The sequence below is a fragment of the Hyperolius riggenbachi genome, chromosome 2 (genome assembly GCF_040937935.1).
Source record: "Hyperolius riggenbachi isolate aHypRig1 chromosome 2, aHypRig1.pri, whole genome shotgun sequence".
Classification (NCBI taxonomy): domain Eukaryota; kingdom Metazoa; phylum Chordata; class Amphibia; order Anura; family Hyperoliidae; genus Hyperolius; species Hyperolius riggenbachi.
In genome coordinates, this window is record NC_090647.1 from 132,705,115 (window position 1) to 132,726,147 (window position 21,033).

General features: G+C 43.5%; 1 protein-coding gene across 13 annotated transcripts in view; it reads right to left on the bottom strand.

Annotated features, from left to right (window-relative positions):
* The window catches only part of DTX3 (deltex E3 ubiquitin ligase 3), a 223,453-nt gene that overhangs the window by 121,816 nt on the left and 80,604 nt on the right, over nt 1-21,033 (bottom strand). For 11 of the 13 annotated variants that reach the window (XR_011026106.1, XR_011026105.1, XR_011026104.1 and 8 more), the window contains one exon: nt 553-603. The exons of the other annotated variants lie outside the window; for them this stretch is intronic. The gene's annotated coding sequence lies outside the window, so the exon portion shown is untranslated. The remainder of the gene's footprint in view (nt 1-552; nt 604-21,033) is intronic. 13 annotated transcript variants of the gene reach the window in all.

Genomic DNA, 21,033 nt, shown 5'->3' on the forward strand with positions numbered 1-21,033 from the left:
ATGGCAGCCTCCATATACTTCTTGCTTCAGGTTCCCTTTAAAGGGGAACTGAAGTGAGAGGTATATGGAGGCTGTCATGTTGATTTCCTTTTAAGCAATACCAGTTGCCCGGCAGCCCTGCTGGTCTATTTCTCTGCAGTAGTATCTGAAAAAAACCAGAAACAAGCATGCAGCTAGTCTGGTCAGATCTGACTTTAAAGTCTGAACCACTGAAACACCTGATCTGCTGCATGCTTGTTCAGGGGCTATGGCTAATAGTATTAGAGGCAGAGGATCAGCAGGGCTGCCAGGCAACTGGTATTGCTTAAAAGGAAACAAACATGACAGCCTCCATATACCTTTCTCTTCACTTCCCCTTTAAAGTATTAGGCAGAAGAGGGACAGCAGGGTAACCAAGCAATTGGCATTGTGTATAAGGAATTAAATATGGCAGCCTAAATACCCCCCTTACTACACGGTCACTAACGCTTAGCTGTTAAAAAAATGATGTGTCATTTGCAAAATATACTATCTAATTAAAATGCGCTATATTTTTATACAACTATATTATACCTGGAATTCAGAAAACACAGAATCTCAGGTCGGTGGCTTACAAATGTAAATCTAGAAAATAAAACAAAATATTCTGGTATAAATATAGTCACTGAAATGTCATCTATAGTAATTATCCATTTAATTTTTTAAATTCACATTTGACCAGATGATTAGAAAATGTCAGAATAATTAACAATTAATGCTAATCTACATATTTACCTTCTTTATTCTCCCTAACCACCCCCTTCTCCATACCACCGTCCAACATGAACAGCGATTCCCCAAATTCTGATTCTGCTTACCCAGAGCCCCAAAAAGACATTATGCTAAGGCAGGAGTCAGGATCCTTTTTGGCTGAGAGAGCCATAATGCCACATATATTGAAATGTATTTCCCTGAAAGCCATACAATAGGTTTCAAACTGGCACAGTGTGCATACGCAGCAGAGGGCTCAAGACCCTGTTGCCATGGTGATGTGTATACAGTTGATCCTCCGGGCAGCGAAAGGTTCAGACACATCTTCAGCTTGTTTTGGGTTTCAGCAACATCAGCAATTTCCCAGAGGACCAGACAGGAAAATACTGACTAACAGCTTGTACAATTAGCTAGCTGACTTGGGGGTTGATTCACTTTGTAAGATGAGATCCCTGCACTTTGGCCCAATAGGCTGCAAATCAAGTGACAGACCACCTATTGGGCCAATGAAAGTGCGAGTATCTCGTCCTACAAAGACATGACAGGATCCAGAGTGGGACAATTGGAGCAGCTGTTAGTTTTGGGGGTAGCACAAGTAAGTTAGTAGTGCATGCTACAGCAGTAGTGTGCCTACTTTAAAAATTTTTACTTGCGCTGCCACACTACGCTGCTTGAGCAATGTAGCTTAGTGAATCGACCCCTACTGATTTGTATGTGAGCCAGATGTAGCTATCAAAAGAGCCACATATCGCTCTCGAGCCATAGGTTCCCTACCCCTGTGCTAAGGCATTCAGCTGGACCCTCAACTTGAAAGCCCGCTAATGTCTGAGAGAGAGAGAGAGAGAGAGAGAGAGAGAGAGGAGAGAGAGAGAGAGAGAGAGAGAGAGAGAGAGAGAGAGAGAGAGAGAGAGAGAGAGAGAGAGAGAGAGAGAGAGAGAGAGAGGAGAGAGAGGAGAGAGAGAGAGAGAGAGAGAGAGAGAGAGAGAGAGAGAGAGAGAGAGAGAGAGAGAGAGAGAGAGAGAGAGAGAGAGAGAGAGAGAGAGAGAGAGAGAGAGAGAGAGTCACACTACTCATTTTACTTTTAAAATTGGTTGCAGTCATTATCCTCCCCTTAAAGGAAACCTGAAGTGAAAGGGATATGGATGCTTCATTTTTACCCAATTCCAGTTGCCTGGCTGTCCTGCAGATTTCACTGCCTCTATGCCCTAAACAAGCATAGAGATGCCAGAAAGGTCAGCAGGAATGCCAGGCAACTGGCATAGTTTAAAAGGAAATAAAAAGGCCAGCCTCCATATACATCTTCCTTTAGGTTCAAGGGGCATAGTGTTGGCAAATGACATGGAGGAGGAGCCAGGAAAGCTACAAATAGGAGCACAAGTGGCTCCATTGTCCACCCTGCATGACTGTCCACATGGTCAGTCACATAGGACTGTGGAAGGTATTAGGTTGTGAACCTCTCTGAGACAATATGTACTGTACAGCGCTGCCGAAGATGTCAGTGCTATAAAAATACTAAATAATAATAATGATGGTGATAGTCAACTGACATTCTTTTGTGAAACTACAAAGCAGCCTTATAAATTAAAATGTGGTGACTTGTGGTAAAAGGTTATACTCATGCACACTCCACAGTCCACACATACTAGAGTCTCTTCCTGTACACAGACGCAAAGCAGGAAAAACAGGGTGGAATTTCCCCTGTTAAATACCTGCTGGTGCCAGTACATTTCTCTCCTGACACTCATTTCCAGCACAAGGAAGGAACAAGGTTAATGTTCAGACTTTGTAATCACACACCTGCCTGGACTTTCCAGAACTGCCTGAAAGGACCATGTGATTAAGTTCAAGAGCAAAAATCTTTTCCACTAGAAGGTCTGGTTGCCCCTAGTTGAAAATTCTGGGAATGTGGAAGGCCCCAGACTCTCTGCGTAAAAGACAAAAAAAAAAAAAAAAAAAACCAATTATATTAAACTATTGGTGCCTCCTACCTAACTCGAGGCGCTCTTCTTTCTCTACTACTGCTCACTTTTTCCATTGTACTCTTCTAAAATTACATAATGGGAATGGCGTTACAGTAGTCTTGGTTATCCAGCATTGACAGACATTCACGTTAGTATGCAGTAATCTGTCTGGCAGCTGGCCAAGCAGGAAGTGACGCACAACACAAAGTTATGGGGCGCATTAAAAAAAAAAAATCACCATAGACTTACATGACTTGCGGTCTGCCGCATGGTAACGTAGGTATGCACTTGCGTTAGAGTACTTCTGGCGCAGTGCACCATGGGCAATGTGAACTACACCATAGACTTACACTGCCCTAGCGGTAGGCTGCAGTAAAATGCCCTCAATCTACAGAATTATTGATAGAACTAATGATGCAGTAGTTGCCAACACTGATAAGACAGCAGTGAGAACACGTGTAATGGGTCTGCTAGCACCTGCCTAAAGGCTAGTACACACGTGCAACTTTTCCGCATGACGACATTACCAAATGCATGACCAGCGATTGCACGACCAACTGAACAACCAACTCATTTGCAAGAAAAACGACAGACTGCACAATATGACTGCATTCAAAACAAGTGCAAGTCCTTCAAACAACTTGTGCACACGTGGCCAACTGCACGATATCAGCCCAACAGCCGTGTGAGTTGAACCGCCTGTTGGATCGGGCAAACTGCCTGTTATCAGTCGCTCGTCCAGTTGTTTGTCAAACGACCAACGATCGTCCAACAGACCAAGTACGAATGATAGTTGGGCAGAAAAAGTTGCATGTCGGCACCAGCCTTAACCCTAAGGGCTGATTTCACACTGCAAAAGCTTTTTCTAAGACACAATTTAAAAGCTCTTGCTAATGTAATATTATGTGTGTTCTCTCTTGAGCAATGTGATTTTGTAAAAATCCCCCATAGCATTGCTATTAGCAAGAGCTTTGAAAATCATCAGCACTAAAAAAAGCTCTTGCAATGTGAACCAGGCCTAATGCAGTCTCTACATAGTATCAAGCAAATTGCTGTGGGGGCAGTAAGCCAAAGTCGCTCGTGCTTCTGCACAGATCTGCCTGTGCACTGCCTGGATATTCTGGAGGGTCCCGATAAGGGGGACATGGGAAGCTTCTACAGGATCCAGAGGCTTTCCTCTTTAGCAAGTATGTGTTTTCTTACCAGAGATCCGCCGTAGGTTCTTTAAGACCACAGGCTTACACCCCCCGAGTGGCCAGGCGATTTTTTACAATTTAGGCCACTGCAGCTTAAAGGGCTCGCTGCAGGGTCGTACAACTCAGCACACTAGTGATTCCCCACCCCTTTTCTGCCCACCAACAGAACTTTCTATTGGTGGGCTCTGATTGCTCCCCCAATGTTAGTTTGTAAATTATTTTTTTTTTCAAATATACCTTTTTTTCTTAATCCCTCCCTTCCTTTCCCCGCCAGCCAATCAGCCAGTGTCACACTGCTGTCCCCAGTACAGCGCTGCGATAGATCGCTGTCTATTTACACTGTACAGCGATGCGGTTTAGCCGTCTAACAGTCTCCTAGCAGCGATAGCCACTGGGAGACTAATGGCGGAGCGGAGATGCACACGCATCGGCGTGCTATCTCCTGTAAAACCCCGCCCCTGGACTTGATGCAAATTGGCGTCAGGCAGTCCTGGGGCTGCCGCGTTCATGCCCATCGGCGCGACACAGTCATTAGGTAGTTAAAAGGTAGAAGAGGGGTAAGTCGGAGGGCAGGTTCACAATATACATGTGTCAACCAACTGCACGGTAAGTTTACATTACTACATTGACCAGGTTATCCAAATGCACTTTCTACAGAACCTGTGCTCATGAATGCACAATCACTTCAGCAAAATGCCCATTTATAAAGCATCTTATTTGCACCAATTTGTGCACAAATAGGACATTTTAAAATGTCCATTTTGAGGGAAGTGGTTAAAGCGTACCTGAGGGGAAAATGAAAGTACCCAGTTTTTAACCCCTTCCTCATTACAGGGTTGCTTTCATATCCAAGTAAGATCTTACAATTGAAAAAGCTTGCTTGCTGCCAAGCGGTACCCCCTATAGGACAGCACTCTCCCAGGCATAAACAAAACAAAGAACAGGAAGTACCCACTTTCCATGAATTTAAGACATCCCCCAAAAGTAAGCCCTAGCAGCAGTAAAGGGAAAAAGTATGGCAAATATTGTTATTACTGGAGCCCAGAAACACAAGTTGCCATACTTCTTACCCCAGGGCTGTGGAGTCGGAGTCGTGGAGTCGGGCAATTTTGGGTGCCTGGAGTCGGAGTCGGGAAAAAATGCACCGACTCCGACTCCAAATGAATTTGTAACTGTAATTAAAATAGAAAATATGATAAAATGTTCTATTTCTCAGATAATAGTCATTAAAAATAATGTATATATACAGTATATATACAGTAATAGCTGTGCTTAGTCCACAAAAATGAAATAAACCAATCAAAATTAGTTACTTGTGCTGCTTCAATAAAGCAGTCCCCGTATTTTTAAGGTCAGATATACACATCTGATTGTGACTATATATGATGTGTACACAGGAATCTCTTATATATACTAAATAACATCTATGCTGCAAGAATAAAGCCTGATGTGTAGCCGTGTCACTAATAGAGATGGTCAATGAGATGGAAGTAATTCTGCACTGATGCTGATTTATGCAAATGTATGCACTCCCTTTGCTGATGAAATCAAATAATTTGATATGTTAAAATTTGGTTTGGGGACTACAGATTAAAGGATAACAGACGGATGAAAAGTAAAGTTTTATACATACCTGGGGCTTCCTCCTGCCCCCTTCAGGCTAATCAGTCCCTCGCTGTCCTCCACCACCCGGATCTTCTGCTATGAGTCCTGGTAATTCAGCCAGTCAGCGCTGTCCGGCCGCATGCCGCTCCCACAGCCAGGAAAATTCTGCACCTGCGGCATAATAGTACTGCACAGGTGTAGTATGCTCCTGGCGGCGGAGTGTGTGCATGCGCACTACGCCCGGCTGACTCAAGTACCTGGACTCATAGCAGAAGATCCAGGTGGTGGAGGAGGACAACGAGGGGCTGATTATCCTGAAGGCGGCTGGAGGAAGCCCCAGGTATGTATAAAACTTTAATTTCATCTGTCTCAGGTTTACTTTGTTACACAGTAGTACTATACTCTACATATGCACTCCCCACAGAGCTGCAGGTAATCCACTGAGAATGCTGTGCACATTGAACACAGAGGTGTTGTCTGTTTACAATCTCCTCATTCCCCTGCAGAGTACCTGCACATCATTCTTACATGTACCCACAGTTACATTGCCTAGGGCCTGATAGATGTTCTTTGTTCCGGTTTGTACCTTTTACAAGTACTCTTACCAAGGACTAGTTTTAGTCTAAAGGGAATAAATATAGTAGTCTACATATCCTTCTCACTTCAGTTGTCTTGTAAAATTCCTAAGCGTTGGCAGTTAAGAGACGAATTTCATGTTACATACTTTTAATCAACAAAATTGTAATATGCAAATTAGAGGAGTCGGAGTCGAGGAGTCAGAGTTGGTAGAATCCTAAACTGAGGAGTCGGAGGATTTTTGGACCGACTCCACAGCCCTGTCTTACCCATAGGCTGAATCTCAGGAGCACAGCGGCAAGCTGGGGGAAAGAAGAGGATGCAGGGGGATATGGGGGAAACCAGGAGGACATGAGGACAGTGGACAGAGGGGGACACCAGTAGGACATAGAGGGACAGAGGACAGAGGGAGACAACAGGAGGACACAAAAGAGCAGGGAATAGGGGACACCGGTACAGAGGGGGACACTAGAGGTACAAGGGGGACACAGAGGAACTCAAGAGGTGGATCCTGCAGAGGAAAAGGCAGCACAGCGGGGAGGGCAGGAGGACACAGCACAGGAACTTGTGTGTCATAGAAATAGAAGACATCCCCTGAAAATACGCTCTAGCACATCTTTTGGTGCAAAAATCAATATAAGACACTGTCTTATTTTCGGGGAAACCCAGTACCAGAAATCAACCCTAGGTTACCTCTGGCCGACTCACTCAACAGAGCAGCACATCACAGCCACCTTTATTTCCTCTCACTCTTGTTTTAACTGTCAATGATGTAAGCAGCATTGAGTTATTATACCAATTTGTGGGATGTGCAAGCTGCGTTTACTTACAGTGCTTCCATTTGTGGAGACAAAGTACCCTCCCCATGACTTTTGGAAATGAATATGTAAGTTGTTCTCACCCAAAGAGCTGTAGGGGAATGTGCCATGCAGAGGTGTTTAATTGACAGATAAAGGTCTTGCAGGTTCAAGATCTCCATGACAACAGTTCTAGTCAAGAAAAATATGTTCCACGTTTCACAGTGCTGCAAAGGCACCATCTCAACAGCTATTACAAGGTTGTGTGAGCTTTCAAAATGGAGCGTTTATAATAACTAGAGTCCTAGGTCTGAGTTTAAATCACACACCATTTAAGTAAAACCACAAGAACAGTTTTGTAAAAACTCTATATAATGCAGCATATATCTCATATAGTCTACTTTCTCCATAATTCAATAAGCTGGCAGGTGAACTGGTTGTACATTCTGCTCTGTCCATTTGGGACATTGATTTTTCAGTCGATGGACTTTAGGTTTCTCTACAAAGAGAAAAAATGCATTTAACCACTTTGCATCCAGACCTTGTTTCCCACTTATTGACCAGAGCAGTTTTGACAGTTTAGCTATGTCCTTATTTAATCAGAAATAACTGTATCCCTACTTATGACACAGAAATGAAATATATATTGTTTTTTTCAAGACAAACTAGGCTTTCATTGTATGCCATGTTTTCCCTCGAACAATTTTGTTTTCTATTCATTTTAATGGGAAAAGAAAAAAAATAGAACATTTCTCAGTTTTACCAATTCCAGTTTAAAAATAAAAAATGCTACTGTAGATAAAAAACACAAATTTTGCTTGGCTATTCTTACTGCTTATCACAAAACTTAGATTATGTTTCGGTCATAATTTATGGTGAAGATATTTGATTCAGAAATAATGCTACAGTGTGTATTTTTCACTATGAAATGAGAAAATAAAAGTATTTTTAATAGTAAAAATCAATCTCATTAGCTCAGGAAACATATATTCCCGTTCACCAATTAGTGCTACATCAGATAGTGCCAGAAATGTGCACAGGAGCAAGCCCAATCCTGCACAGCACTGCTTCTGTACAAGTCAGTAGATTCTACTGACCTGTGGCTTAGATGAAGTCACAGAGGACGTATATCTACTGACCTGTGGATGAAGTGGTAAAAAAAAAAAAAAAAAAAAATCTAAATGTTGCCATGGTCAACTAATAACCCTGCAGAGAATTATACTGTATGAAAGGCAACATATAGAGTGAAACCTACTATAGTCTAAAATGTGCCCTTGAGCTTATTAAATGCCTCTACTAAAATATGCATAATTCCTGCAAAGCGATATACAGAAGGGCAAGAACAAAATGGCACATCAGCATGGGAAAAAAAAAAAGGAACAATCGTTAGGACAAAACAACCTACAAACCTATACACAGATGCAAATGTAAACTCTCCACTGCTAACAAGGGACAGTAATGAAGCAATATAGCAACGCACAGAAACCTTGTTCTGCATAGTACTGTTCAGCTATAAACATGACAACAAACCTTCACTACACTACTCATACAACTGAAACAAGAGCAGTCTTGAGAAAGCTCAAAAACAGTGAAAAGTCCAACTAAAAATACAGCTCTAGGACTCTGTCGCAGCCAAAAAGTGTGGGGAGGAAATTGCATTGATGTGCTCTAAATACACTAGAATATCCACTAATGCTGGTCACACATAAAAAAATATTAGAATGTAAAAAATAACGGTTGAAAAATTGTTCATGTACAAAGTGAATGCATTATGGAGGATAGGAGGTTTTCTTTTACAGTACATACATGTCCATGTTTATATAAAAAAAAAAAAAAAAAAAAAAAACAGAGGATCAATCGGCCTACCCTACAATTACTTGTATTTATAAAATGTTGTGAGGAATGTCTGCATATATATGCAAATGAAGATTAGCAAAAATGCAGAATACCTACATCAATTCAAAACTATATTGGCAACAAAACTCCAACCCATTCCTTCAGCTTTCCATATTTTCTTCCCAATTATCTTTTTTCAGGGTTAAAGTATATTGAAACCCAAAATTGAACAAGACAAATTCAAAGCAATCAAGTTGATAAATGTAGATGATTAAGGTCTTTTTAAAAAAATTGAAAAATCCCTTCCATAGCTTTGCTTGCTCCAGCTGTGGACCTCTCCATGCACAATGAAGTCCTCCACAACCTGTTATTTACAATTGGGAGAGATGAGGTGTTACAGATAAGAATACCTACTTTCTGTAAACCTACCAAGCTGACCCACGAGGTCGGATTCCGTTGCAACTAGCGCTAAGGTTAAATGCTAGCATTTGTCTAAAGGTGCCCATTAACCACTTGAGGACCGCCCCCAGCCGATGGGCGGCGGCAAAGTCCGGGCCCAAACGACCGCAATACGCCCATCGGCGGGGGCGGCTGCGGGAGTGGCTATGCGGCGATCGCGTCATTCGTGACGCGATCAGCCGCCGGGGACTGGCTCCGCCCACCGCTCGTAGTAACCCGCCGGCCGTTCGGAAGCGCCGGCGGGTTACTACCACCCGGATCGCCGCTGCACATATGTATAATAGGCTTTGTAATGTATACAAAGCCTATTATACTGGCTGCCTCCTGCCCTGGTGGTCCCAGTGTCCGAGGGACCACCAGGGCAGGCTGCAGCCACCCTAGTCTGCACCCAAGCACACTGATTTCCCCCCCCCTGCCCCCTGATCGCCCACAGCACCCCTCAGACCCCCCCCTGCCCACCCCCCAGACCACTGTTTGCACCCAGTCACCCCCCTAATCACCCATCAATCACTCCCTGTCACTATCTGTCAACGCTATTTTTTTTTTTTATCCCCCCCCCCTGCCCACTGCCCCCTCCTGATCACCCCCCACCCCTCAGATTCTCCCCAGACCCCCCCCCCCCAGACCCCCCCCCCCCGTGTACTATATGCATCTATCCCCCCTGATCACCTGTCAATCACCTGTCAATCACCTGTCAATCACCCGTCAATCACCCCCTGTCACTGCCACCCATCAATCAGCCCCTAACCTGCCCCTTGCGGGCAATCTGATCACCCCCCCACACCAATAGATCGCCCGCAGATCCGACATCAGATCACCTCCCAAATCCATTGTTTACATCTATTCTCTCCTCTAAACACCCACTAATTACCCATCAATCACCCATCAATCACCCCCTATCACCACCTGTCACTGTTACCCATCAGATTAGACCCTAATCTACCCCTTGCGGGCACCCAATCACCCGCCCACACGCTCAGATTGCCCTCAGACCCCCCCTTATCAATTCGCCAGTGCAATATTTACATCTGTTATTCCCTGTAATAACCCACTGATCACCTGTCAATCACCTATCAATCACCCCCTGTCACTGCCACCCATCAATCACCCCCTGTCACTGCCACCCATCAATCAGCCCCTAACCTGCCCCTTGCGGGCAATCTGATCACCCACCCACACCAATAGATCGCCCGCAGATCCGACATCAGATCACCTCCCAAGTGCAGTGTATACATCTCTTCTCTCCTCTAAACACCCACTAATTACCCATCAATCACCCCCTATCACCACCTGTCACTGTTACCCATCAGATTAGACCCTAATCTGCCCCTTGCGGGCACCCAATCACCCGCCCACACGCTCAGATTGCCCTCAGACCCCCCCTTATCAATTCGCCAGTGCAATATTTACATCTGTTATTCCCTGTAATAACCCACTGATCACCTGTCAATCACCTATCAATCACCCCCTGTCACTGCCACCCATCAATCACCCCCTGTCACTGCCACCCATCAATCACCCCCTGTCACTGCCACCCATCAATCACCCCCTGTCACTGCCACCCATCAATCACCCCCTGTCACTGCCACCCATCAATCAGCCCCTAACCTGCCCCTTGCGGGCAATCTGATCACCCACCCACACCAATAGATCGCCCGCAGATCCGACATCAGATCACCTCCCAAGTGCAGTGTTTACATCTCTTCTCTCCTCTAAACACCCACTAATTACCCATCAATCACCCCCTATCACCACCTGTCACGGTTACCCATCAGATTAGACCCTAATCTGCCCCTTGCGGGCACCCAATCACCCGCCCACACCTCAGAACGTCCTCAGACCCCAGCCCTGATCACCTCGCTAGTGCATTGCTTGCATCTATTTCCCCCCTCTAATCACACCTTGAGAAACCCATCAATCACCTCCTGTCACCCCCTAGCACACCTACCCATCAGATCAGGCCCTAATTTGCCCTGTGTGGGCTCCTGATCACTCGGCCAAACCCTCAGATCCCCCTCAGACCCCCTTCCGATCACCTCCCCAGTGCATTGATTGCATCTATTTTCCCCTCTAACCGCCCCCTGAGACACCCATCAATCACCTCCTGTCACCCCCCTAGCACTCCTATCCATCAGATCAGGCCCAAAACATCCTGTCATCTAAGAGGCCACCCTGCTTATGAAAGGTTCCACAAAATTTGCCCCCTCATAGACCACCTGTCATCAAAATTTGCAGATGCTTATACCCCTGAACAGTCATTTTGAGAAATTTGGTTTCCAGACTACTCACAGTTTTGGGCCCGTAAAATGCCAGGGCAGTATAGGAACCCCACAAGTGACCCCATTTTAGAAAGAAGACACCCCAAGGTATTCTGTTAGGTGTATGATGAGTTCATAGAAGATTTTATTTTTTGTCAAAAGTTAGCGGAAATTGGATTTTTATTGTTTTTTTCACAAAGTGTCATTTTTCACTAACTTGTGACAAAAAATAAAATCTTCTATGAACTCACCATACCCCTAACGGAATACCTTGGGGTGTCTTCTTTCTAAAATGGGGTCACTTGTGGGGTTCCTATACTGCCCTGGCATTTTAGGGGCCCTAAACCGTGAGGAGTAGTCTAGAAAACAAATGCCTCAAAATGACCTGTGAATAGGACGTTGGGCCCCTTAGCGCACCTAGGCTGCAAAAAAGTGTCACACATGTGGTATCGCCATACTCAGGAGAAGTAGTATAATGTGTTTTGTGGTGTATTTTTACACATATCCATGCTGGGTGGGAGAAATCTCTCTGTAAATGGACAATTGTGTGTAAAAAAAATCAAAAATGTGTCATTTACAGAGATATTTCTCCCACCCAGCATGGTTATATGTAAAAATACACCACAAAACACATTATACTACTTCTTCTGAGTACGGCGATACCACATGTGTGACACTTTTTTGCAGCCTAACTGTGCTAAGGGGCCCAAAGTCCAATGAGTACCTTTAGGATTTCACAGGTCATTTTGAGACATTTGGGTTCAAGACTACTCCTCACGGTTTAGGGCCCCTAAAATGCCAGGGCAGTATAGGAACCCCACAAGTGACCCCATTTTAGAAAGAAGACACCCAAGGTATTCTGTTAGGTGTATGATAAGTTCATAGAAGATTTTATTTTTTGTCACAAGTTAGCGGAAATTGATATGTATTGTTTTTTTTTTTCACAAAGTGTCATTTTCCGCTAACTTGTGACAAAAAAAAAAATCTTCTATGAACTCACCATACTCCTAACAGAATACCTTGGGGTGTCTTCTTTCTAAAATGGGGTCACTTGTGGGGTTCCTATACTGCCCTGGCATTTTAGGGGCCCTAAACCGTGAGCAGTAGTCTAGAATCCAAATGCCTCAAAATGACCTGTGAATAGGACGTTAGGCCCCTTAGCGCACCTAGGTTGCAAAAAAGTGTCACACATGTGGTATCGCCGTACTCAGAAGTAGTAGTATATTGTGTTTTGGGGTGTATTTTTACACATACCCATGCTGGGTGGGAGAAATCTCTCTGTAAATGGACAATTGTGTGTAAAAAAAAATCAAACAATTGTCATTTACAGAGATATTTCTCCCACCCAGCATGGGTATGTGTAAAAATACACCCCAAAACACATTATACTACTTCTCCTGAGTACGGCGGTACCACATGTGTGGCACTTTTTTGCACCCTAAGTGCGCTAAGAGGCCCAAAGTCCAATGAGTACCTTTAGGATTTCACAGGTCATTTTGCGACATTTGGTTTCAAGACTACTCCTCACGGTTTAGGGCCCCTAAAATGCCAGGGCAGTATAGGAACCCCACAAATGACCCCATTTTAGAAAGAAGACACCCCAAGGTATTCCGTTAGGAGTATGGTGAGTTCATAGAAGATTTTATTTTTTGTCACAAGTTAGCGGAAAATGACACTTTGTGAAAAAAAACAATTAAAATCAATTTCCGCTAACTTGTGACAAAAAAAAAAAATCTTCTATGAACTCACCATCCTCCTAACGGAATACCTTGGGGTGTCTTCTTTCTAAAATGGGGTAATTTGTGGGGTTCCTATACTGTCCTGGCATTTTAGGGGCCCTAAACCGTGAGGAGTAGTCTTGAAACGAAATTTCTCAAAATGACCTGTGAAATCCTAAAGGTACTCATTGAACTTTGGGCCCCTTAGCGCAGTTAGGGTGCAAAAAAGTGCCACACATGTGGTATCGCCGTACTCAGGAGAAGTAGTATAATCTGTTTTGGGGTGTATTTTTACACATACCCATGCTGAGTGGGAGAAATATCTCTATAAATAGACAATTGTGTGTAAAAAAAATTAAACAATTGTCATTTACGGAGATATTTCTCCCACCCAGCATGGGTATGTGTAAAAATACACCCCAAAACACATTATACTACTTCTCCTGAGTATGGCAATACCACATGTGTGGCACTTTTTTACAGCCTAACTGCGCTAAGGGGCCAAAAGTCCAATGAGCATCTTTAGGCTTTACAGGGGTGCTTACAATTAAACACCCCCCAAAATGCCAGGACAGTGAACACACCCCACAAATGACCCCATTTTGGAAAGTAGACACTTCAAGGTATTCAGAGAGGAGCATAGTGAGTCTGTGGCAGATTTCATTTTTTTTTGTCGCAAGTTAGAAGAAATGGAAACTTTTTTTTTTTCTTTTTTTTGTCAGAAAGTGTCATTTTCCGCTAACTTGTGACAAAAAATAAAATCTTCTATGAACTCACCATGCCTCTCACTGAATACTTTGGGATGTCTTCTTTCCAAAATGGGGTCATTTGGGGGGTATTTGTACTATCCTGGAATTTTAGCCCCTCATGAAACCTGACAGGTGCGCAGAAAAGTCAGAGATGCTTGAAAATGGGAAAATTCACTTTTGGCACCATAGTTTGTAAACGCTATAACTTTTACCCAATCCAATAAATATACACTGAATGGTTTTTTTTTTATCAAAGACATGTAGCAGAATAACTTTCGCGCTCAAATGTATAGGAAATTTTACTTTATTTGAAAAATGTCAGCACAGCAAGTTAAAAAAGTCATTTTTTTGCCAAAATTCATGTCTTTTTTGATGAATATAATAAAAACTAAAACTCGCAGCAGCAAACAAATAGCAGCAAAAGAAAGCTGTATTAGTGACAAGAAAAGGAGGTAAAATTCATTTAGGTGGTAGGTTGTATGACCGAGCAATAAACCGTGAAAGCTGCAGTGGTCTGAATGGAGAAAAAGGCTCTGGTCCTTAAGGGGCGAAAAGACTGTGGTCCTGAAGTGGTTAAAGAACTTCCGAGGACAAAAACGGAAAAAAAAAAGTTAAACACCTGACCACATTATTTATACATGGAGGACGCCAGCTGCGCCCTCTGTTTCATTCTGCCTGGTCTCCCTCTTTGGGTACAGACCCTACCCCACACAATACGGCCGCTAAAGCTTGCCGCAGCTGGGCAGCCCACATGGATGCGAGTGCGGCTGCTCTAGGGCAGGGGTGCCCACACTTTTTCCGCTCGCAAGCTACTTTAAAATTCATAGAGGCCAGGAGATCTACCAACGTTTAAAATGCTAAGCTTACAGCCATTGCAGCTTTACAACAAACAGTGCCAAGTACAAGTTAAACCCACAAATTGTATTTGCTTATCCATCCCGGTAATTACAACATTATGTTCCTAGCACAATGTATGGTGACAATATTATATTTGGAAATAAAGGTGCCTTTTTTCTGTTTTGTGATTTCTCATTGTACACCATCGATTGATTACGAGACCTTATTTGCAAGAATAACAGTAATATACCCTCATGGTATACATATTTAAAAAGCCAAGTTCTTAAGGTAACAATACATATTTTTTCTTTTATATTCTGTCACTTCGTTTTCATTTTATTTTGGTACAGCATATGCGAAAATGTAATTGCTTTTGATTCAGTTTGTGACTAAAAAGAATACACAAGACATGGGCCTCAACCCTAAAACTTTCTAAACTCCATTGTACAACTTATCAGGGTTAAAATGTTACCACATGTCTCTTGTAGTTTTGCTAAGACTTTCCCAAATTTGATCATAATTTTGAAAATTACTTTTCTATGTTGGATTGAGTTTGTCCCCAACCATGTTTTATGGGACGTGTCCAAGCTTTAAGACACACCAAAATGTATTCTACAACTAGTCACGATTAAAATGATACCACATGTGCCTCATTTAGTAACAAACTGGTGGTGCTTAAAGAGACACTGAAGCGAAAAAAATATATGATATAATGATTTGGTTGTGTACAAGGAATAATTACTAGAAGAGTAGCAGCAAATAAAATATTCCCATATTTTTTTTAAGGAATATAGTGTTATTTCTAACATTGCATCATTCTATAATATGTTCAGATTACACAACACTCAGCATTCAAAATTATTCTTTCAGAGCAGTCTGTGAACCAATGACCTCTCCTCTGGCAGAGAAAAAGACTCCTATTAGACCTACCGGTAATGGAGTTTCTGATTGTCATCCGGGACAACCTGAGATCCGGCCCCGCCCAGGATCTGTGGAAACACAAATCCAAGAAGATTAAAAGCCCCCGCCCTCCCTCCATCCTCAGTGCGTCTGAAAGTATACAAGACTAGAAACACCCAGATGAAGGAAAACATTAAACACCAAAAGGTGAATGTACTAGATCCCAGTGATCTTAACTGAAAAAAGAAAGGTGCGCAGTCGAGATAGGGAAAGGGTTATAATGTTTGTCCCGGATGACAATCAGAAACTCCATTACCGGTAGGTCTAATAGGAGTCTTTCTCTAATTGTCATCCGGGACAACCTGAGAGATAAACAAGAAAGTCTTTATAATCAGAAAAGACTAACCTAGGGAGGGACCACCGCCTGGAGCACCTTTCTGCCAAACGATTGATCTTGCTGAGACAGTACATCCACTCTGTAGTGCTTGATAAAAGTTGATGCACTCGCCCATGTTGCCGCTTGACAAATTTGTTGAATGGTGGCTCCTGCTCTTTCCGCCCAGGATGTTGACAGAGAACGGGTTGAATGAGCCTTAATATTAGGTGGTAAGGGACAGTTACTACCTTCATATGATATAGATATGGTTTGCCTAATCCATCTAGCAATGGTTTGTCTGGATGCCTGCTGCCCCTTATTTTTACCCGAAAATAAGACAAATAGGCTACTTGACCTCCTAAATTCTCTTGATTTCGAAAGATATACTAGCAGAGATCTCTTTACGTCCAAACAGTGGAACTCTTCCTCCCTATGTCCAGAAGGGTTAACACAAAAAGAAGGAAGAATAATCTCCTGAGACCTATGAAACTCAGAGACTACCTTAGGAAGATAGGTTGGATCTATTCTGAGCCTGACACTATCAGGGCAAATAATTAGAAAAGGATCTTTGATAGATAATGCCTGTAAATCACTTATACGTCTAGCTGATGTAATTGCGATAAGAAATGCCAATTTCAAGGTAAGAAATTTCATCTCAATCTCCTCAATGGGTTCGAAGGGCGCCTTTGTTAGACTCTTGAGAACCAAGGACAAATCCCACTGCGGAAATACTTTCTGTCTAACTGGTGTAGATCTCTGTAATGCTTTGAAGAAATTTTTTACCAAGTCCTCCTGCGCTAGATGCCTGTCCAATAGTATCGAAAGTGCTGAACATTGAACCTTAAGGGTACTAAGTGCCAACTTCATGTCTGACCCTTCCTGAAGAAACTCTAAAACTGAACTAGTCAGATTCTGATTTCTAGTTCTAGTTCCACACCAGGCTAGATAAACTTTCCAAACCTTTCGGTATATCTTCTGAATTACCGGCTTTCTACATTTCATAAGTGTCAATTACCTTCTCTGAAAGACCCTTATTCCTCAAGATTACCCTTTCAGGATCCAGGCGGCCAGTTTGAATAACTGTGGCCTGGGGTGGATGAGAGGGCCCTGGATTAGCAGATCCGGCTGAGCTGGCAGAAGAAAGGGTGGACCCACCGACCACCTCCGCAGGGTCGCATACCATGGCCGTTTTGGCCATAGTGGAGCTATCAGGATCATGTTCCCTCCCTCCCTTTGAAATTTCCCCAACACCTGAGGCAGCAGCACTGTTGGAGGAAATGCATAGGAAAGGTTGAAGTCCCAAGGGAGGCTGAGGGCGTCTAACCCCAGAGATCTCTGGCACTTGTGCAGGGAGAAAAATTGTTCCGCCTTTGCATTCGTTGGGGATGCAAAGAGGTCTACCTCTGGGATACCGAATTTGTCTGTCACCATCTGGAAAACTTCCGGATGAAGTTCCCATTCTGACTGATTCACCTGATGACGACTTAAAAAATCTGCCTCTACGTTGAGAGTCCCCTTTATGTGGATAGCAGACAAAGATAGAATCCGAGGTTCTATCCAGTCTAGAGTCTCCGAGCATAGGCGCATGAGTTCGACTGATCTCGTGCCTCCCTGTTTCGAAAGATAAGCCACCGTCGTGATGTTGTCGGAAAAAATTAACACGTGCTTTCCTTCTATCAGGGATAGAAAAGATAGAAGTGCTTGTTGCACTGCCAGTAACTCTCTGAAGTTGGACGATTTCTTTGCAATTTGCTGCGTCCAATGCCCCTGAGCATGATGGCCCAACACTGTTGCGCCCCATCCCCAAGAGCTTGCGTCTGTAAAAATTTTTATTGGTTCCTCCTGTCTCCAAAGACGTCCTTTGGTTAGATTCTGAGAGTCCAACCACCAGACCCGACTGGACCTCACTTCCTCTGGGATAGATATCTGTAAGTCCAGGGAATGTTTGGACCCGTCCCAATTCGCTAAAAGCAGAGACTGGAGATCTCTGCCGTGGTGTTGGGCCCAGGTGACTGCCGGGATGGATGCAGAGAACAACCCTAGAACTCGCATGATCTGGCGGAGGGAACTCCTCTGCTGACTGCATAACAGATCTACTTCCCTTTGGATCTTTACAATTTTCTCGGGTGGTAAGTAGATCTTCCTCTCTATAGAATTTATCCTGTACCCCAAAAACATAATCTCCTGTACTGGGTTCAGGGCTGATTTCTCGTAATTTATTATCCATCCCACCTGGGATAAAAGAGAAATCACTGTATCTCTGTGAGCTCTTGTCAGAGCCTCTGTTTCTGCAAACACCAGGAGATCGTCCAGGTACGGGACAATCGCTATTCCCTGCAATCTCAAAATCTTCATGACCTCTGCTAATACTTTTGTGAATATTCGGGGTGCCGAAGCTATCCCAAAGGGAAGGGCCTGAAATTGGAAATGTCGAATCTGGCAATGAGACCTGATTGCGAACCTCAAAAATCTTTGATGGCTGGAAAAAATGGGAATGTGCAGATATGCGTCGCAAAGATCTATTGACACAAAATATTCCATGCCCTGTAATAGAGCTCTCACCGAATAAATGCTTTCCATCCTGAACCTCTTGTATGTCAGGAATGGGTTGAGAGACTTCAGATTCAGAATGAATCTGAATTCTCCATTCGCTTTCTTTACTAGAAAGACATGGGAATAGTAACCCTGGAATACTTCTTCCTGGGGTACTGGAATTATAACTTTTTTCTCTAAAAGTTTCAGAATTTCTATCTCCAGACCTCTGGCTTTTTCTGGGTCTCTTGGAATAGGATTCACAAATTTTCTTTGTGGAGGGGGGCTTAAAAACTGAAGACGATAACCTATCTTGATAATCTGAAAAACAAAAGGATCGGGATCTAACTTCTCCCATTCGGTCCGAAAATAAATTAGCCTCCCTCCTACTGGTAAATCGTCATTTACTCGGCTTGGGGGGCTCCGTCTTCCCGAGTGTGAACCCCCTTTTACCTTTCCCCCTGGGAAAGGACCATTTCCTCTGCACATTCCTATTTTTTGGAAGGTTAGAGTCCTGTTTCTTGGGGACAAAGGGTCTTTTCCCCTTAAAACTTTTCTTTTTGTTAGGAAATTGCTTCCCTTTTTCTGCTGAACGGGATAACACATCCTCCAGACCAGACCCAAACAAGAGATTACCCTCAAAAGGAATAGAACATAATCTGTTCTTTGAGGTCTGGTCCCCTTCCCAGGTCTTCAGCCACACTGCCCTCCTAGCCGAGTTAACGAGAGCCGTTGTACGCGCCGACACCCGAATCAGTTCCGTAACCGCATCTGCTAAAAAAAGCGACGGCTTTAAAGAGAACCTGTACTGAGTAAAAATATTTAAAATAAACACATGAGGTAACTTCAAATGAACATTACATAGTTACCTTGCCATCAGTTCCTTTCAGAAGCTCACCATTTTCTTCTGATAATAATCCCTTCCAGTTCTGACAATATTTTGTCAGATCTGAAATATATCAGTTGCTGTCAGTAAAATATCAGTTGCTGTCAGTTATAGCTGAGAGGAAAACTGATGTGCCAGGTAATGTCCATGTTTCCCTATGGCTCAAGTGGGCGATGTTACAGTTTAACTGTGTACTGACCAGAAAGCTATTATGGGTAATGGCCATTTTCAAAATGGAGGACAGAAAATTCCCTTGATCACAGTGAACAAACAGGATGCGGGAAAGGAGAAAGACACTGAGGAGTAGACTACATGGAAGGTAAGTATGACTTGTGTATGCTTATTTTGACTTTTAATTTTCAGTTCAGCTTTTCTTTAAGAACCACCGGCAAAGAAGCCGCATAATCCTTAATTGGAACACCCTTAGAAATCTGATCAATAAGATTATCCATCCAAATTCTAAGGTTTCGGGAAATGCAGGTGGCTGAAATACCTGGGATGAATCCAAAGGCAGCCGATTCCCAAGCTTTTTTGAGAAGCGCATCAATTTTCTTATCCATAACATCCTTAAGGACACCTGCGTCCTCAAAGGATAGATCCGAGTACTTAGAATATTGAGACAGGGATGCGTCTAGTTTAGGACATTTAGTCCATCTGTCCATTTCTGACTGAGAAAAGGGATACTTTCTCTTTGCTGACTTGGGAATAAACAGCGGCCTCTCAGGACTTTGCCACTGGGAAGTAATAATATCCTGTAAAGTTTTGTGGATAGGAAAAACTCTGCCCGAGGACTGACCCAATCCAAGATACACCTGATCCTGAGGGGTAATTTCCGGAACCGATTCTTTGATCTGTTCCGTGGTGTATACTGCCTTAAGTAACTCAGAAGATTCATCGGGGGAAAATAAAAATCTAGGAGTTCTTATCCTATCCTCCCCTTCTGAACCCCCTGACTGAGGCTGCTCTCCCTCCTCCTGGGATACTGACACTTCCTCCCCTTCCTCTTCTCCCTCCTCTTCCTCGTCAGCTCCAAAAATATCAGAAAAGGAGTGATGGGAAGGAGCACCGGAAGAGGGTCCCGGCAGAGAATCATTAATTGGCTGCACAAGGGACTCCTTAAATTTTTCTAACGTTTCCTGCATATTCTTGTTAACAGTGTCCATGACTTCCTTTAGGATATTGGGAGTCTGGGAGGCCACAATAGCATCTATACAAGCCTGACATAAGTTTCTTGGAGCTTCTAAGGCTATTTTACTATTACATAAGCTACATCTCTTGTATTTAGGCTGGTTGGATGTAGTAGTAGTAGTTTTAGGCTCAGATCTTGTCTGTAAATACAAAACAACAAAAGACAGGGTACTGAGATGCCATCCTATACATTCAAATGCCAAATGTGGTAGTAGGAAAAAAACGTATCCTCCAACTGGAGGCTTACCCCACTGGCCCCTGATGGCAGGACCTGCGAAGAGGATCTGGGAGCAGAGCCCGCTGCCTCCGCTTCACGCTGCTGCTGAGGCTGCTCTCCCCTCTGAGACTGCGACATCTCACCGCCGCTTGCAGGTCTGATCGGAGACGCCAGGAGCACGCTGTTTTACTTCCTGGCTCTCCAAAGATCCTC